We start from the raw sequence: 20,123 nt of genomic DNA, 5'->3' as shown, positions 1-20,123 counted from the left end.
ACAATTGGATGGGGAACAGGAAATTCATCCCTGGTGTGGCACCTGTGTCTCTAATGGACACAGAAAACCTATAAATGGTTAATTTCCCAAGCCCTTGCTTATACCCATCAAGGGTTCCAGAACTTGTCAAAGATTTGAGATGCGTGGCCAGACTTAAAAAGGCCCTGGTGGTCATTAGCCTACTACACATCAATGAATCTATGCACTGACATTCTTTTTTCTTTTCATTAGAAACTAACATTATTCATCCATTCAATCCTAGAAAGGTTTTGGGAATCATTTCCAATCCCTTCTCCATTCCTCTGTTTTTTATCCCAGATAACTGACCTGCAAGTCTTAAACAAGCTTTCTTTTGATGTTCAAGTTCACAATAGTCTGATAAGTACATCTGTTTTCCTCCATGGCATAAATATATATATTTTTTTTTAGTTGAGACTCTACTCAAACCTGCAAGTAGAATTTCAGTATGATTATTTTCTATTTCTATTGCCAGTTTTCTTAATGCTGTTCATGTCAGCAGATCGACAGACATTGATGCAGAACAACACTACTGTCATATATCTCACCATAGATTCCATGACAAAATCTGCATGTTAGTTACTGTCAAGGAGGAATACATTAAATCTGTCTCAATATAAGCAGTGCTTACAAGGTTTTATTAGTATCAGCCATCTCATTACCTAGGGAATAGGCAGCTGCCCAAACATTTTTTTCAGAAAAGTTTATCACTCAGCTCATATTCTGGAGAAAAACGGGGAGAACAAATATTGCCCAGCAAAACACATCACTGTCATTCTCCACTAAAACTCACTCCACGGAATAATAATAAATGAACTAAGCCAGTTCAAGTGACATAGCGGGATAAAGCTTTGAGTATGAACTGGATAAGCAGGGTTCAGTTAGTGGCTCAGTCAACTACTGGAGTTTGTTGGGGAGGGGAAAGAAATAATGAGTCTTAATCTGTTCACTGGTCCTCTTCTGCCTTCTGGGGGAGGTTTAGGGGCATGCTGACGACATGTGTTCAAGGCATGGAAATACTGGTGCTGAAAACAGGGCAATGTTTGCAGCAGGAATTTGGGGCAGTCAGTATGAGGGAACTATCAGGACAGAGGAAGGGATATATCTCCATAAAGTCACTGCATGCCTACCCATGATGTCATGCTGAACACATCGGACCATTTGTTAAGGTATACTGATATAAAAATCATGGAGGAAGCAGCATATGTGATGCTGCAGGTAACATGGATCCTCTCCTCCTCCTCTCAGTTCTCTTCTCACCATGGTGAGATAGGCCCACAGAGCAGGTAATGTCAGGCATGGAGATTCAGTCACTGATCTGAGTTTCCTCCCAGTCCCCTTACCATCCTGTCAAGGCAACGTTATATGTGGGTTGTATTAGGAGTAGGGTTCAGAAAAAAATTGTAGGTCACCTAGCAGCTAATGGTCAAGTTGCAGTATAAGGAACTAAAACATGTATAAAATGATTACACTATTATTCCTAGGTATACTCAATCTACAGAAAAAAAAAAAAATAACCGAATTCCAGGTTTGTCATCACAGTCAAAATCCCAATGTACTTGTCATTTCTGAAACATGACTGAAGCCATAAATTCTCATCAGTGAGATTCACAAGCATTTTACAGCTCACAAACCACTGAAATAAGTGAGTTAAATAAGTTTGTGATGTATCTATCACTGCTGAACTTTGGACACTATTGGGAAAAAAAGTACTTAAAGTGTATCATGTTTTCCTGAAGCCAGATAATGTCCTTGGAAACCTTAACATCACTCTGGTTTGGATCAGTGAATGTACATGATTTTGTAATTAATTTAGTTGTTAACTGGGTAAGCCCACTAGACAGAAATATTCCCTTTCAAGAGCAACCCAGGAGAATGGTCTATTTTTTTATGTTCCACAGTTTGCAAGCAAAAGTTGAGGGAATCAAACCCAAGACTACAGGACTACACTCACAGCCATATCACTCTGTGCAGTACTGGTAGTCAAACTATTAGACACAGACTAAGGTCTTTATAAAACAGATTTTAATATTCTATTTACGGTGCTCCCCCCAAATGAAAGCATCAGTGAGTGTATAGCCCTAGGGTATCATCATCTAATTCAGACTCACTCGCACATTGTTTGAATACAGCAGCCACAAACATATCAGACCAAATTCTCATAACCTTTTTCAAACTCGCATAAAAACAGACTTATTCAGTAATCACTGTCACACTTGCGTTAAATGAAAACAAGTGGGAATTTCTGCTAAGATAGATATTGTAAATAAACATCATTCACCCACTGATTAAACACACTGAACGACAGCCAGTGTTTATTAGGCAGTATCAAAAATGAGTGCAGCAACATTCTTTACTAGTTTTATACATATCAAAAACAAATTGGGCACCAATTCAGGAAAGTCTGGCAAGGCTTAGTAACTCAAAAAACAGGCACTGCTCAGTAGACAAGTCCTCGTGATTTATTATTGGTTACTGACTTTAAGCGCTTTTCGTTTGTATCAAAGGCAAACTTCTTCAGAAGTAAATTCAAACCAACTCTTGTGACATTTATATATTACAACAAAAGTGACATATTAAAGTAACGGATCACAACACAGTTAAATATAATATATATATATATATATATATATATATATATATATATATATATATGTATGTATATATATATATATATATATATATATATATATGTATATATATATATACATATATATATACATATATATATATATATATATATATATATATATATATAATATATAAATGTCACAAGAGTTGGTTTGAATTTACTTCTGAAGAAGTTTGCCTTTGATGCAAATGAAAAGCGCTTAAAATCAGTAACCGATAATAAATCACGAGGACTTGTCTACTGAGCAGTGCCTGTTTTTTGTTTTCCTAGTTTGGTTCATTTTTGCGAAATTCAAGGCTTAGTAACTCCTTTGGACTAGCATTACAATTCAGAGAAATACCACCAAGACTAGAAACTTTTACCTCCTCCAAATTTCCAGCAAAACTTCATTTATTCAGTAACAAACTTTTGCTGGAAATTTGGAGGAGGTAATAGTTTCTGGTCTTAGTGGTATTTCTCTGTTTTGCTTCAAGTGGCTAAAATTAATATTACAATTCAGTTGACCATGTCAAAAAAAAGCACAAGAACATTTAATCTGTGGTTTGAGAAAGACACAAAAATATGTTAGCAGTAGCACCATAAATGCAAATAGGAAATTTAAAATGTTAAAGAAATATAATGTGTTGCAGTTCATTGGACAACTCATAGCAAGCCTTGCATATGTTAATGACTTTTGAGAACAAACTGTTCAATGTAACTACCTCGACAGAGCAGTGACAGACAAAGCAAATTATTGTTAGGAACTTCTTTGCTGAAGCTTTGAAGTTCAATCAATGTTGCTGAAATAAAGCAAATATTCTATAAAAGAAAAATCATCAGAAATCTAATCTGGTCAACAGTAATTCTTATAAATTACTTATTAGAAATAGCAGTGCAATCCTCTCCAGGAACACCTCAGTGGTGGTGGGTGGAAGGATGGGGTACAGGACAAAACAGTCTCCAATTCCTGAAGTCCTGGCTACACCCCGACACCTACCACAAATTATTCCTGTGAAGTAAACTGATCAATATCTGTACTGCATACTATAAAGGTTCAAAAATACATGTTATTAGAATTGTCTAAAAAATAGCAAGAGAGATGTAGATGTAGAATGCTTCCTGCTTATGCTACAGAAACTCAAGGCAGTGTCTTACACGTCTTAATTTGTTCTTTTAGGACTATGAAAACACTACTAATGATGAATTACTCACGAGTGAGATTTACATTGCATATTGTGGAAGATCTCAAATCGCTAAAATAATGATTAGATAATTTAAGATACAGCACATGAAATGGACTCCTGATTCAGTCAAGTAATATTTTCAGAACCAATTTCAACAGGTGAAACTGAAAATATAACTGTATATTTTCTATATAGAATTTATCAAAGAATGCACAAACAAATTGGCACAGCATGCTAGAAATGACTACATCTTATAGCTGGAATGTGATTCATCTAGTAATAAACATACAAATACTCTACACAGCAGGAGTAGTACAGACACAGATTTGAGAATGCATAAAGAAAAGATCTGGGTAATAGATATATGAAGTGAGAATAAATTAAGGATTTTTTTAAGTTAACATAACTATATTCTGCAGAAATAACTAGAGAAATGTGAAATTATAAACCATTCTCAAAAATGTCAATGTTTTCTGAATGTTTGCCATCCTTCTTAGTGGTTCTTAATAGCAGTATATCCTAAAAAAAGAAAATAAAACAAAAAATACAGTAACTTAAGGGACAACCCTGAAATTTAAAGGTGATACAATTGTCCAAAGTATCTATTAAGTTCTTGATGCATGCAGCACTGTAAGAAGTAATAAGTGAAACATGTTGTAAGTAAACATTCATGTGATTATATTCACTTATTCATCATGTTCCATTGACAGGGCCCCACCACTGCTCATAACATACTTCAAAACAGGATGGTGCTTATTTTTTCTTTGATATAATTGCTTTTTTCCTTTGTTATTTTTTTATTAAATCTATATTACCCGTTGGCTAATTTATTCCTCCTGAATGCTGGCATGATAGGACACTAGGGGGACATAGAAATAGCAGGAGATTATGGTTGCCATTCAAAGGTAATTAGTATATTTTTACATGACCCCCTCTACATTATTTTGAAAATGTGCTATAATGCCAGTCTGATTGAGAGTGCATATTTTAAACTAGAATGCAAGCTGACAGAACCAACACTGTTAGGATGGCAGGTGCTTCCTAAAACAGCATGAAAGTAACCTTAGTGGAGTACCACAGGGATCCATCCTGGGACCTTTGCTATTCAGAATATAATTTTCTGATCTCCAAATCAAAAATGAAAAACTGTGGTTAACCAAACTGGTAGATGATTGCAGATGATTGTAAACTGGGTGTTACACTTAAATCTCTTTCTAATAAGCATAAAATACAAAGAACATACACAATTAAATAGCCTGTACTATGAAAATGGGCTAAAAATGCAATATTGTAATGTTTGGAAAACAAACCTCCACCCATCTTATAGTATTGAAAACATCCACGTCGAAAATGGACATGTTGTGAGGGACTTTGGAACATGGGTTAATAACTCCCTTTCCTTTGATCATCATTTTTTCAACAGGAAGTCAACATTTTTCTCAGGAAATACTTCTGCCTGACATGGTTGATCAGAAAGAGTATTTCCTCCAGATCCAAAGAAGTATTTATCATGATATTAGAATTTCATAAAGCAAAACAGAGAACCCCTGGTTAAGAAGCCAGCTTGGGTACACCACTAACCACACAGGGGTAAAAAATAATACAATATTTTAATGAAAAATATAATAAAAAATAGTTGAGCGCTTCCATCCTTAGTAGTGTGGGACTTCATCAGAACAAACAGTATATTCAAAATTCAGCTATTTAAACAACCAAAGGCAGGAAACACTTTCCTAATTAATGAGCAATTGTAATTTAAAGGTATAAACATCCATTGCATAAATAAAGCAGTGAAATGTCATGATTAAAATATTTTAACACCAATAATCAAAATGATAAATGAAAAAAAATGACTGTGACATAAATAAACCAAAAACATAATAAACACAGTCTATTCTCTATAAAAATAACCATGCTCTATGAAGCATTACTATACAAGAATTGCTCCAAGTTTCAAAGCACTAGTAATAGAAATACAAACATTGAAACCAGGCTTATCACTTGCATTAATCAGCAACTTTCATAACAGTTCTCTGTATTCTATCCACATACATCAGGGACCAACTCTATGATTCCGAGGTACTTGTTCCAAAACAAAAAATAAAAATTTTTAGTGCGTTATGCAACCAGTCCTATGCTTATACAAGATATTATTCATGTTTTTGTTTTTAATATCATAAAAATGTTCATAAATTCTCCTGCGGAGGGTGTGTTCAGTTTTACCAACATAAAAGGCAAAGCTGCGATCACAGAACACTAAATAAATGATTCCTGATGTATTGCAGTTATAACTTTGCTGAAACCAAAAAACAAAGTTGATGATGGTAAATCAATAACATCTTCCTCACATATAACTGCATTGCTGACAAGCTCCACACTCGTTACTACCTAGGAAGTCTCCAAAGGGTATTGAAAAACATTTCAATTCTCTCTCTATTCTTTCTTTAATGTTGCTACTCCTCTTAGAAGTAAAATGAGGCACATCGCCTACAACCTCCACAATTGCTGAATCACACCCCAGTATTTTCCATTTAGTCCTAAGTTTATAATAATACCATAAAGAATGGTATGCACATAGTTTCATAAAGATGTATAGTGGGATGTAGAAGAGGGTTAAAAATACTAGGTAATACTGAAAAAAGGAAGAGAGATATTTTTCCAGGAATAGGGTTTTTATGTATTCCCAAGATAGTGGTATTATGTGGTTGCTGGTGTACCTCAGCTGTTTTTTTAACCTGGGTTCTCTGTTTTGATTGTTTTATTTCTTCTGGTTGGTGTGTTGCATTTTCCTAGGTTTATTTTACACACAATGGCCAGCCTTGGGTTGTTTTCACAGCCTATGGAGGGGAGTGATTTCATTTCCAAGGATCAAAGAGCTTTAGACTGTATTGTTTTCTCTCTATTTAAAACCTTAAGTGATTTAACACAATTGATTAATCTGTTGACTCAAAACTTGGATTCCTTTTCCCATAACAAAGGCATGAGCTGGTGACACCTGTAAAGACTGGTAGAGATGGGTGAAGGCTGCTAGGTTAGCCAGATAGAATTGTGCAGATAATTCTATCATTTATAAATATGAATGTTGAACTTAAAACAATGTGGCAACATTGCCATCTGCTGTAAAGAAAGTTAAGTCAATCATTTCTTGTTGGTCCTTTGAAATTAAAATTATTTCATCACTGCCTTTGATGTTTTACAAGTCAGCTCCAGTCTGGCTAGATGAAAGCTTCCTGCCTATTTTTTTAAGGCTAAAGTTAATGACCAGAATTTTCATATGGAATGTCCTTTATTGCTCTAACTGCAAAAGAATGTAAATGCAGTTTCTGTCAGTCTGGGAACATCAGAAAGGTGTAAAAGATGATGTAATGTTTAGCAGAACTGGAGTTTCAATTTAAACAGTGAGAACCAGAGATTATTAAGCAGTTTTGTCTGAACATCCAACTCACAGCACTGCCTTATGCTCTATGTAAGTACGTTATTTTAGAAGTGTGTTTTCTTGTAGAAATAGCTAGGACTATAAAGATTAGACTACGTGTTTTTCTGTTATGTCAGAATTGTACTACTGATTTATTTTAAGTATTTCTGTGTGATCTCTGAACTCTTGACTAGTTTTGTCTAGTAGAAAGTATTGTCCTGTGGTTTTAATTATTTATTATTAAATATTTTAAAACCTTTCAACTGTGGCTGGTTTTGTGTAGAGATAATTTAAGCTCTTTAGAGTACTTGTATGCCTTTGGTAAAATTGTACAAAGCTATTCCTATAGCTTTAGCCATGGGCTATACTACCAATTGGATAATAATATTGCACACTAATAATTGGACAGAATAGCTGATAAGTATTAGTGGGTGGTGGCAAGTGGAACTACTGTATAGTATGGGAGAAAGGGGCATAGCTGGAGAACCTGTGCCAGCCTTCCCCAGGAGTGTCTGTGTGGTTGTATACCCTCTTCTGAAAGTGCATGTGTGTGTGTGTGTGTGTGTGTGTGTGTGTGTGTGTGTGTGTGTGTGTGTGTGTGTGTGTGTGTGTCAGCTACTTGGGTAGGGACACGAAGCACTGGCTAGACAGAGAGGGTGCTAGAGGTTTTAGTTTGCCCATTAGGCTGAGATCTGGACCCTATAGTTGTGCCAGTGGGGAGTCTTGCTGGGGACCTGGGGAGCAAGGGAGTGACCACCTCTGGACTGATTGTGATCTCTGTGTGCTCTTAAGGGAAATTGCACTTTACTGTGTGTATTTGTTATCCTTTCCTCATATATGAGACACCCTCTCTGGTGTTAGTGGTAAGGATTGAGGCTCCTTGATTGCTGGGCCAGGGCACAGTCATCACATAGTAATTGGTGGCAGTGGTTGGGACATCCCCACATTTGTGTTTGGCAGTGGTGGGATATCCACATAACATATTAATTAGTTGGCAAATACTAATTGGCTTGTAGTAGTGTGGGTAGAGTGAATCCTGTAGCTTGTGCACAGTAAACTTTGAAGGTGTTTTTGTACTCTAAAACAGCCATGCAGTGAATACTCAGAGTTCAGACCACAATTGTTTTATTTCTTTTGTTAGCTTAGTTAGTCAGGCTGAGCAGGCAGCATGTCAGCAGAGGAGTATGAAAAGCTGAGAAGGATCCAGCTGGCAGAGATGTGCCACGCCAGGGGACTGATGCATGGAAACCTGACTAATGCAGACCTGATTGCAGCCTTGGTTACAGCTGCATCAGAAAACAGCAACCAGGAGGACAATCAGACTGGCAGTGGAGATTTAATCCCCTCGGAGAATGGACAGCTCAACCTTTCTGCAGTGGACTTGAAAATCCAGGTGGAGCTAAAGAGACTTGAGTTGGAGGCCAGGCATGTGGAATTTGAAGCAAATGAGAGACTGCGACATTGGCAGGCTGAGGAAAATGAGAAACTGTTATGTCTGCAAGCTGAGGAAAAGGAAAGACAGAGGCAGCATGAGAAGGAGATGCTGACTCTTTGCCAGAGTTATGGAGGTAATGGGGAAGGGAGTAACTGGACCCCAGAAGCACAAAATGTCAGTAAATTTCTTCTGCAGTTTAAAGAGGGGGATAATTTTGATAGTTTCATTCATATGTTTGAGAGGGTATGTAAACAGTATGAAGTTGACCAAGGGCTCTGGCTACGGTTCCTGACCCCTTATTCCATGATAAAGCTGTAACTGCATTAGCTAAACTGTCTGACGTTGCAAGTTTTGATTATACTGCTTTAAAGAAATGTCTTTTAGAACTGTTTAAGCTAACACCTGAAACGTATAGGAAAAAGTTTCGTTAGCATAGACACAAGGAGATGAAAGTGTGTGTGAATATGTTGCTGAATTGAGCACCTATTTCCTTAGGTGGGTGAGTGGATGTCAGGTCACCAGTTTTGAAGGTCTGGCAGACTTTTTGGTGAGGGAACAAGCCCTTAGCACTTTGCCTGAGGACATGAGGATCTGGTTAGCTGATAGACAATATGCTACTTCAGATGAGTTGGGGAAGGAGATAGACCTATATCTGGCAAGCAGGGCAGCCCTGCACAGGAATGGGAACCCCAGTACTGCTCATGAGTCTAAAGGAACCAATGGTGGGAAGCACAGACTGCCATAACAGAATCTGCCAGTAGCAGAGGAAGCCACTAGTCCAGGTACACGTCCAGGAGCTGGGGTTAAATGTTTTGAATGCAACCAGTGGGGCCATGTGGCATACAGGTGTCCACAGAGGCAAGGTGGGGAACCAATGGTGAGGGAGCCAGTAAGTAGGAAAGACAAAAATGCCAATAGTAGGTTGTCTTGAGACAACAGGGGTACCAAACTGCCATCCTGCAGATGTCCTGAGAGGGAAGGATTTGGATGAGGCAGTACCATGTACTTATGCAGTTACACACAGTCAGGATAGGAGACAAGTATGTGGGTCTGGTAGCCTGGGGGAGACTCAGACATACTGCATACTTGCAGAGAGGACTGATGAGGTGGTTACTTCAGGGAGGAAGCTATGCAGTAGAAGTGAGACTGAATGTGAGCCACAGCTGCTTGTGGGTACTGACGTTCCCTTGGACAGAGTAACTGCAAAGGTAGAGGTGATAGTAGTAGTACCCAGGCTGACAGTGAGGCACCACTGTCAGAGGATGCCAGACTTCCTGTGGAAGGGGAGCTGGGAAGGGTTACAAGGAGATAGTTGAGACAGGCTCAGCTCTCAGACCCTACATTGCAAGGCCTGAGGCAGGTAGCTAGGGAGGCACCTGATTCTCAAGGAAAGGGGGAATCTGTATACTGGGACAAAGGGTTACTATACAGAGAGTGGACCTCTGAGGGAGGGCTGGAAGGTGAGAGAGTACAGCAGTTGGTAGTGCCTAGAGCCTACCATCTGGCGCTTCTAGCCAAAGCCCATGATATTCCCTTTGCAGGTCATATGGGCATAAAACGTACAAAGAGGTGTATTATGCAGAACTTCTATTGGCCTGGAATTTCCAGAGATGTAACACGGTACTGCAGGACCTGTGAGCAGTGCCAAAAGTTAAGCAAGGCAGGAGACAAGGTGAGAGTTCCTTTGATACCTTTGCCTGTGATTGAGGAGCCATTTCAGAGGGTAGCTATGGACATTGTGGGTCCTCTGAGTACCCCAAGTTCCACAGGGAAAATGTATATCCTAGTGGTAGTGGACTATGCTACATGATACCCTGAGGCAGTGGCTTTGTCCTCCATTGAGGCAGAGAAGGTGGCAAATGCTTTGTTAGAGATTTTCAGCAAGGTAGGTTTCCCAAAAGAAATACTGACTGACAGAGGGTCCAATTTCACGTCAGACATACTGGCTTGTCTGTGGAAGTCCTGTAGGGTGAAGCACATGAAGACCACCCCCTACCATCCCCAGACTAATGGTCTTGTTGAGAGGTGCAACTCTACAATCAAGTCCATGCTACGGGCATTTGCAGATCAGTTTAAGAGGGAGTGGAAAAAATATTTGCCCTATCTGTTGTTTGCTTACAGAAAGGTACCCCAGGAATCCACAGGTTTTTCACCCTTTGAGTTGCTGTATGGTCATAGGGTGAGGGGACCTCTAGATTTAATTTGAGATGAGTGGGAAGGTAAGTGCGAGTCTCACAAGGAGTCTGTTGTGACATACATCCTAAACCTCAGGACAAGGCTCAGGAAACTCATGGGCTTGGCCTAGGAGAACCTGGCAAAAGCCCAACAACAGAAAAAGGTGTGGTATGACAGGAATGCTCGAGTTAGAGAGTATGCTATGGGGCAGCAGGTAATGGTTCTCATTCCTGTCAGACAACAACAAACTGCAAGCAGCTTGGGATGGACCCTACAAGGTGGTAAGAAATGTAAGGGATGTTAACTACATGGTGGAACTGCTAGGCAGATGGCAGGGGCACAAATTGTACCATGTTAACATGATGAAACCTTACCATGCTAGGGAGGCCCTTGTGCTGAGCATTTCAGTAGATTGCAGGAGGAATCAGAGGGAGATCTCGGGAGTGATCTCCTCAGTGAGGCTTGGGCTGACACCTTGGTGGAAGGTTGAGCAATATCCCCACAGCTATCTCCTACCCAGGCTCGAGAAATCTGAGCAGTGTTGTAGGAATTTGGGGACATGTTCACTGGGAAACCAGGGTGCACCCACCTGGTGCACCACCAGGTGGATACAGGACCCCAAAGGCCTATTAGGCAGGCCCCTTATAGGGTGTCTGAAAGAGTCAGACAGACCCTGAGGGAGAAGGTACAGGAGATGTTGGAACTAGAGGTGATTCAAGAGTCCAACAGTCCCTGGGTCTCCCCAGTGGTGCTGGTGCCAAAGATGGATGGCAGCATCAGGTTCTGTGTGGACTACAGGGAATTAAATAGTCACACAGAGTCCAATGCTTACCCCATGCCTAGGACAGATGACGCCCTAGAGCAGCTGGGTGAAGCTAAGTATCTTACAACCATTGACCTTACCAAGGGTTACTGCCAGGTGTCCTTGACTCTCAGTGCTAGAGAGAAGTCAGCCTTTGTGACTCCTTTTGGCTTGTATGAGTTCACAAAGATGCCCTTTGGGATGAAAAATGCCCCAGCAACTTTCCAGAGGTTGGTAGATAATATCCTAGCAGGTGCAGGAGGGTTTGCCCTTGCTTACCTGGATGATATTGCCATCTACAGCCATTCCTGGCGAGAACACCTTCAGCATGTCAGGGAGGTACTGGGCAGACTCCATTGGGCAGCGTTGACCATTAAGCTGAGCAAATGTCAGCTGGGTATGGCGGAGGTCTCCTACATAGGACATACAGTGGGGAGTGGTAAGATAAGGCCAGAACCTGCCAAAGTGGAACCTATTCAGGCATGGCCTGCACCTCTTACTAAAAAGCAGGTGAGGGCATTTATAGGGACAGCAGGGTACTACAGAAAGTTTGTTCCCAGTTATAGTACCATAGCTGCTCCCCTTACAGACCTGACAAGGAAGAACAGGTCAGATAAGGTAGTGTGGACCCCAGCATGAGAGCAGACATTCCTGAAGCTTAAAGAAGCTTTGGGAGGACTCCATGTGTTTGCCAGTCCAGATTACAGGAAGTAATTTGTTGTGCAGGTTAATGCTTCAAACCATGGGGTGGGGGCTGTACTTAGCCAGATTTCTTCAGAGGGAGGAGAGCACCCAGTGGTTTATCTCAGTCGTAGGCTCCAACCTAGGAAGGAATGCTATGCAGCTGTAGAAAAGGAATGTCTAGACATAGTGTGGGCACTGCAAAATCTTCAGCCTTATCTGTATGGAAGGAAATTCACTGTTATGACAGATCTCAACCCCCTAACATGGTTAAACAGAGCCAGCCAGCAAAATGCCAAGTTGCTAAGATGGAGCCTGGGGTTGCAAGCATATGATATGTCAGTGCAGCACCGCAGTGGGAGTAGCAATGCCAATGCAGATGGGCTCTCAAGACAGGAAATGGGGTGAGATAGACTCATATAGACCTAGCCTTCTCAAGTAGCATTTCTCAAGGGTCACTTGAAAAACTAGCTTGACTTCTCTGGGGGGTGGGGGGAATGTGAAGACTGGTAGAGATGGGTGAAGGTTGACAGCCTAGCCAGATAGAATTGTGCAGATAATTATATCATTTGTAAATATGAATTTTGAACTTAAAACAATGTGGCAACATTGCCATCTGCTGTAAAGAAAGCTAAGTCAAGCATTTCTTGTTGGTTCTTTGAAATTAAAATGATTTCATCACTGCCTTTGATGTTTTACAAGTCGGCTCCAGTCTGGCTAGATGAAAGCTTCCTGCCTATTGTTTTAAGGCGAAAGTTAATGACCAGAATTTACATGTGGCATGTCCTTTATTGCTCTAAGTGTAAAAGAATGTAAATGCAGTTTCTGTCAGCCTGGGAACACCAGGAAGGTGTAAAAGATGATGCAATGTTTGGCAGAACTGGAGTTTCAATTTAAACAGTGAAAACCAGAGATTATTAAGCATTTTTGTCTGAACATCCAACTCACAGCACTGCCTTATGCTCTATGCAAGTAAGCTATTTTATAAGTGTGTTTTCTTGTAGAAATAGCTAGGACTATAAACATTAGACTAAGTGTTTTTCTGTGATGTCACAACTGTACTACTGATTTATTTTAAGTATTTCTGTGTGATCTCTAAACTCTTCACTAGCTCTATGTAGTAGAACGTATTGTCTTGTGGTTTTAATTACTTACTATTAAATATTTTAAAACCTTTCAACTGTGGCTGGTTTTGTGTAGAGATAATTTAAGCTCTTTAGAGTACTTGTATGCCTTTGGTAAAATTGTACAAAGCCACTCCTATAGCTTTAGCCCTGGGCAATGCAACCATCTGGATAATAATATTGCACAGTAATAATTGGATACCCTTTAAGGGCATCTGAGTAGCTGATAAGTATTTGTGGGTGGTGTCAAGTGGAACTACCATATAGTCTGGGAGAAAGGGGCACAGCTGGAGAACCTGTGCCAGCCTTCCCCAGGAGTGTCTGTGTGGTTGTATAACCTCTTCCCAAAGTGCATGTGTGTGTGTGTGTGTGTGTGTGTGTGTGTGTGTGTGTGTGTGTGTGTGTGTGTGTGTGTTTGTCAGCTACTTGGGCAGGGACACGAAGTGCTGGTTGGACAAACAGGGTGCTAGAGGTTTTAGCTTGCCCACTAGGCTGAGATCTGGATACTATAGCTGTGCCAGTGGGGAGTCTTATTGGGTACCCGGTGAGCAAGGGAGTGACTAGCCCCGAACTGACTGTGATCTCTGTGTGCTCTTAGGGGAAATTGCACTTTACTGTGTGTATTTGTTATCCTTTCCTCATAGATAAGACTCTGGTGTTAGTGGAGAGGATTGAGGCTCCTTGATTGCTGGGCCAGGGCACGGGCATCAAAATACCCTCTTTCATCACAGTGTAAATCCTCTTGAGCATTTTGACACCTTAGAGCTTCCATACAGATTGGGAAGTGATGTCAGAGGTCACAACAGTACAGGGAATATGAGGCAGGGTTTGCCTACAAGGGATGTCACTGGCGATTGTATGGCTGCTTGTCTTCATGTTTCTAAGTCACCTTTCCATGTTATTCAAGGATCAGATAATCTGGAAGCAGGGGATAGTGTCAGTAGATGTTTTACAGCTACCTGTCATGATTGTGATGGCACAGGGTCAGCATTTAACTTTGAGAATTGGTTATGGGACATTCTAGGTGCTGTTTCTACTTTGCAGTCTGACACAGGTTCTGGGTTGATCTTTGAGGCTCTTTTTCCAGCAGAAATTGGTGAGATTTAAAACCCTACAGGTGGCTAATTCCTTTTTGAAGAACTGTTTAGTTGTTAGGAGAGTACACAGAGGCTCAGGCTGTGGAAATTCCCAAATGGGATGAACAAAAAATGTTTTTAAAGACTCAATTGATATTTTTGCTGACTGTGGTTTGAAAAATATTGAAGTTATGATCATAGCAATGACTTGGTTTTGGAGTCTAAAGAATTATATTCAGGTCCATAGTAGCCTGCAACAACTGTAAAACAGAACCATGGCAATTTACGTTGATAAGCTATTACAAAAATGTGTGGTTAAAGCTGATTCTTACATTCGTAAAAGACACCTTTGACTGTAAGGAGAAGATCAAAAATGTTGTAGTGTTAGATTCTGATTTATTAGTGACTTTTGATGTGCAATCATTATATACTGTCATACCAAATGACATATGGATAGAGACAGTAAGAACTGAATTAATTGATTCAAAAATTCTAACTATAGACCAAATAAGTTTAGTTATGGAAATAATAGCTGTAATTTTATCTTACAATTTTTTTGAATTTAATGGAAGTTTCTAACAACAAACAAATGGAGTAGTGATGGGTACAGCAATGGCACCCAGCTATACCAATTTATTTATGAGTGGTTGTGAAAAGGCTAATATTTATTTCAGTGATTTTTTTAATAACATTGGTTTATTTAAGTGTTTATAGATTATATCTGTTTGGTATGGAGGGGAGAACTTAATTACCAATTTTTGAATGTTGATAATGTTTTTGATTATTTTAGATTTACATCTAATTATGACAAACACAGTTTGCATTTTTTAGATTTAGTTGTATATAAAAATCAGGGAAATTGTTCACTAAGATTCACGAAAGGAAATACAAAGTAATGTTTATTTATATTTTAACAGCATGTATCCTAGGAAGACTAAACTGAATATTGTTAAAAGGCAACTCAATAGGATCAATATGCTTACAGGTGAGTATTCTGATTTTATTTATGAAGGGACATTATTATGCAATAAGCTTTTAAAAAGAGGGTATCACATGGAATTAACTAAAAAGGAGCTCATTGAAATTATTGAAATGAGAAATAAAAATATTAGACTTAAGTTAAAACAAAGTAATAATTTACTACCACTATGCAAGTGATCAGCAGTGTAGATGAGAAAGCTATAAAAAGTATTATATTTAATAAGTGAAATATATTAAGCAGTTTTTCTGAAGTTAAAAAAGTTGAGGAGAAAAACCTGTTTTGTACATAAAAGAGACAAAAGTTTTAAAAACGTTTTTCAAGCTAAGTTAAATCTTCCTTTCTTCTTATTTCTTCTGAAATAGGAATGTTTAAATGTTATGAATGCAATTTTTGTTCATATTTGTATACAGGGATTACTGAAATAAAAGTTAATGAATTTATGGTCAGGCTTAAAGGAAAGTATTATTGTAAGACCAAATATGTTGTTTATTTGATCATTTGTGTTACATGCAGATCATTTTATATTGGAAGAATCACCAGGGAGCTTCACTGGAGAATTTACAAACATTTATATGCTATACAAACTAAGTAATAACAATGCTTTTAGCAAACATTTCAACAATAGCAATTGCAAAGTTGATTTTAAAATTATTTTAGATCATGTTGCAAATTATTTATTATTATTATTTATTTATTTTACATTTGTTGACCAGGATAGTCCGACTGGATACATGCCCATTTTCAGTGGAGGCCTGGGGAGAAAAGCTCCATACTTACAAACCAATAAAGATAAGCAAGTTACAGTATATGCACAAACATATTGTATTAGCATACAAGTTACAGTCTCACATTTCAAGCTTATGAAGAATACAGTTTATATTCAGAAATATATACAAATATGTTACAGTTTCTCTTATCACACCTATAGGTGCAGATTATATACAGAGTATCTGCAAAGATATTACAGTTTCTCTTTTCAAACCTTTTAGTGTAAGAGCTTAGTTGCTATGAATAAGAAATTGCAGGGATATGGAAGTAGATGAGGCTTTAGTCAGGGTTAGAGCAAGGACATAACCAGTGAGTTTTAAAATACTGGGTTAGATTTTTTTTTTAACTGATTAAGGGAGGGGCTCAGAGTAAGGTCAGATGGGAGCAAATTCCAGGTTGTTTTATTTAATACTGAGGAAGAATTGGATTGGAAGGAGCATGTTTGGCAGGTAAGATTAGATGCCTCCTACTCTCCTGGGCTTAATGATAAAGAGAATTTCAAAGTTTTCCTCAAGAGGAAGAAAGTAAAGCATTAATCATTCAATTGCACATCTAATTAAGTAATCTAATTATTAGAAATGTTGCATTTCAGTGTCTTTTGCACAAGTTTCATTCAGTCTAAAGAAGTCTCTGTTTCGAGATGAAAGCACTTACTGAATGTTTTTAGGTCAGATGTCTGAATAAATAATTTTTTATTTGTATTTATTTAAGTTGTTCTTTTCTTGTTTTAATTATATGAAATTGATTATTTGCTCAAGAAGGATTTACTATTCGATGTTTGGTATGATAAATATTTACAGGTTTTTAAGTGTGTAGATAAGGTTGGGGCTGAGACCATGGCTAGAAAATAAGAAACAAAGGTAAGCAACTTGGTAAAGTGGGATGTGCTCAACAACAGTCCAAACGAAAAACAAATCCACAACTCCACACAAATGCAAATGCAGACTTCTATTACTAAATGGATTGCGATGTTTCGTTTAATAAAAGAAGAATGCATTTGCGTTTGTGTGGAGTTGTTGATTTGTTTTTCATTTGTACCATGGCTAGAAAAGCCAGAAAGAAGCATAGAGATGAGAATGAATATTTAAATGGAACTGCTTATCCTTTGCTTAAATTTTACAGGGAGGACAAAGATTTTGGTGGGGATTTTGATCCTGGGGACAGTAACAGAAATACTGACAATGAAAGTTTTTAGGCTCCCCCCACCTCTTTCCAAGGAAGTCCCAGAGAATAGCCTAGAGACTAAGAGGGCTTGTCCAGGAACAGGAGTTGGTTCCACTGGTCTCCTATCAGAAGAGGAGAAGAAGAGGCAGTAGATGGAAGAAATATTAAAAGTGGTTCCCTGGGTCCCTGACTTCTCCTTTTCTATTGATTGTAGTTCAGAACATGTATCAGGAAAAAACAATATAGTACACACATCCCAAGTCTTTAAAGTATTCAATTACAGCATCCTTCAGATTGATGAAAGATTTTTCAGTCTTTTGAAGAAGGGTTTTAATTTTGTCCGAATACCACAAATATAAGGCAAAAATTCAAATACCACAGTACAAAAGTTACAGCCACAAGACTCAGAACAGCAGTCACAGTAATTTAATTCCAACTTTACACTTCAGCACCAAGCCTTCAACGATTACCGTGACTTTTGTACTGTGGTATTTGGGTTTTAATTTTGTGCCTTCCCCTCGGCTTGATATAGCTGAAATTATTTCAGATTTTGAAGTCTTCTTTAGGAAATTGATGTTGGGGTTACATTTTGATAACTCTAAAGCAACCCCGGGATTTATCAAGCTCAATGCAGGAATAGTGTTATTCTTGCACAGAGCGTTCCATGGTTGTCTAGGACAACAGTGTGCCCTGCATATTCATGAGGGCGTGCTGCTGTCTACACTAGACGGCCATGAAACAAGAGTGCAGGAGGCATGTCTGAGCAGTGCTCACACCATACACATGCCCTCTGCACTCTAGAATTAACGTATGGCAATTCCACAGTAGCTAACAGCTCTGCGGTACATATAAGCACAGCCCTCCACAACATAGCACTTAACTGTCCTGATTTTCACAGAGTGCCCAGATTATTCCCTAATATTTTTGGCCTTTCACTCATAAAATGTTCTCTAACACAAATTAGTACATACTAGCAGTTTTCTCGGTTTATAAGAGTAATGTTACACGTTTATTTTTCTTTTCAATCTCCAATAAAGTTTAAGCGTAGCTGAGTGGGTTTGTGCAACATGCAGCTATGCTCATCCTAGCTTACACATCCCAATAAGCTAAATAGAAATATATAGCCAAAACAATCTAAAGTGAAATAGCATAATGGTTAGAGCTTTTGCTTTGCATGCAGGCATTCACAATTCAAGCCCCAATGTGGTCCATTCAGTTTTATTTGTGAAAACAGCACTAAAAGTATATTTTACTATCAAGAGATAGTGAATAATATATATTTGTTAACCAGTATAGTGTAGCATGTCCAAATGTGAGATATCAGTGTAGTACAGATGTGAAACCCCCATATAAACACAAGTGTCCCATACAGTATAGCCACAAAATAATGTAATATAATGAAAGCACATAGGGGGATGTTATGGAAGGTAAACATACATATCATAATATGTCATTTATGAGGAATCAACCCCATGGTGCTGATAGTCTGTAAAAGGAAAGCTGAATAATGCTAACTTGTGCTCAGCTATGCTTAGCCAGTATAAGCATTGCTTAAATGTAAATTCTAAGCAGCAATTAGTGTAGCTAAGCGAATCTGTGCACTGTTAAGCAGGGCTTAGCATCTACCCTTTAAGCAATGCTTATCTTTGCTAAGCGGGTTTGCCCGGTGCTTAGCTTAGCTCAGCATATTCAAAACTTTCCAGTCATGGCAAAGGGCAGGAAATCAGCCCTATGTAAACCTCGTAGGTGGGAATACAGCTCATAACCATTTGTAGCCCCCACTCTAGCAGTATGGCTGGTGTTGGTGAAGGTGTGTGCTTTTGGATGCAATGCTGGGGCATTCAGGAGTCAAGGGTCATGGTTGGGCTCCTTGTAGAAAACCATCATAACATTAGACTGCTGCAGGACAAGTCCCAGGGCTCCAATACAAAGCGGATGCCTGGGACCCTCTTGCCCGCGATCTCACCAGTGCCACTGGCATCCCTCGGACTGGTGAGCAGGTCCGGCACCACTTTGCAGACTTGAAGCAGAGGAAGAGGGAGCTCTTGGACCAGTAGGCACAAGATGCCCAGGCTGGGAATGCTCCAGGTATGTGTAAATATCAGTCACAATAAGTGTTTTCCAAAGTCCAGCCTGTGTATGTGATGGATAGATATGCATAAAAGTTTGTTTTATCTCCTGTACAGCAGCAGATGAGAGGGCTGTGAACTTGGACGCCCATGCCAGCAGGCTGCTAAGGCTGTATGGCAAGGCTGGTGAGTAACAATCTAGCTTGCAGTATTCAAGGCAAATAAATAAAAATGAGTAGAATGTCACCTTGCAGTATTTAACAATTGATATGGTTTGTACTGAATAAACAAGCCAGTAGGAGAGTAAAAGTGACATACAGGTTATATATCAATAAAAGTGCAAATACTTGTCAATAAAAGTCAAAACCCCAGACTGGTTGTGTTTACTTTGGTATTCTATGAATCAAAAAATGTACAGTTTATGCATATCAACTATAGCTCTGAAAGCATTAAACAATCAAGGCTCATCTGACAACGATTGTGGAGTTATAAAACAGGAGATTGACTATATGAAATATTGCATGCACCAAGATCTGATATATGAACAGTAAAGTTGTGTTAACCAGTGTTTTCTACACTGTGCTATATAAGACATATGTGCTATGCATGAATGTCAGAA

The sequence above is a fragment of the Protopterus annectens genome, chromosome 3.part0 (genome assembly GCF_019279795.1).
Source record: "Protopterus annectens isolate FY-2018-M chromosome 3.part0, PAN1.0, whole genome shotgun sequence".
Classification (NCBI taxonomy): Eukaryota; Metazoa; Chordata; order Ceratodontiformes; family Protopteridae; genus Protopterus; species Protopterus annectens.
This window is presented reverse-complemented; position numbering follows the sequence as displayed.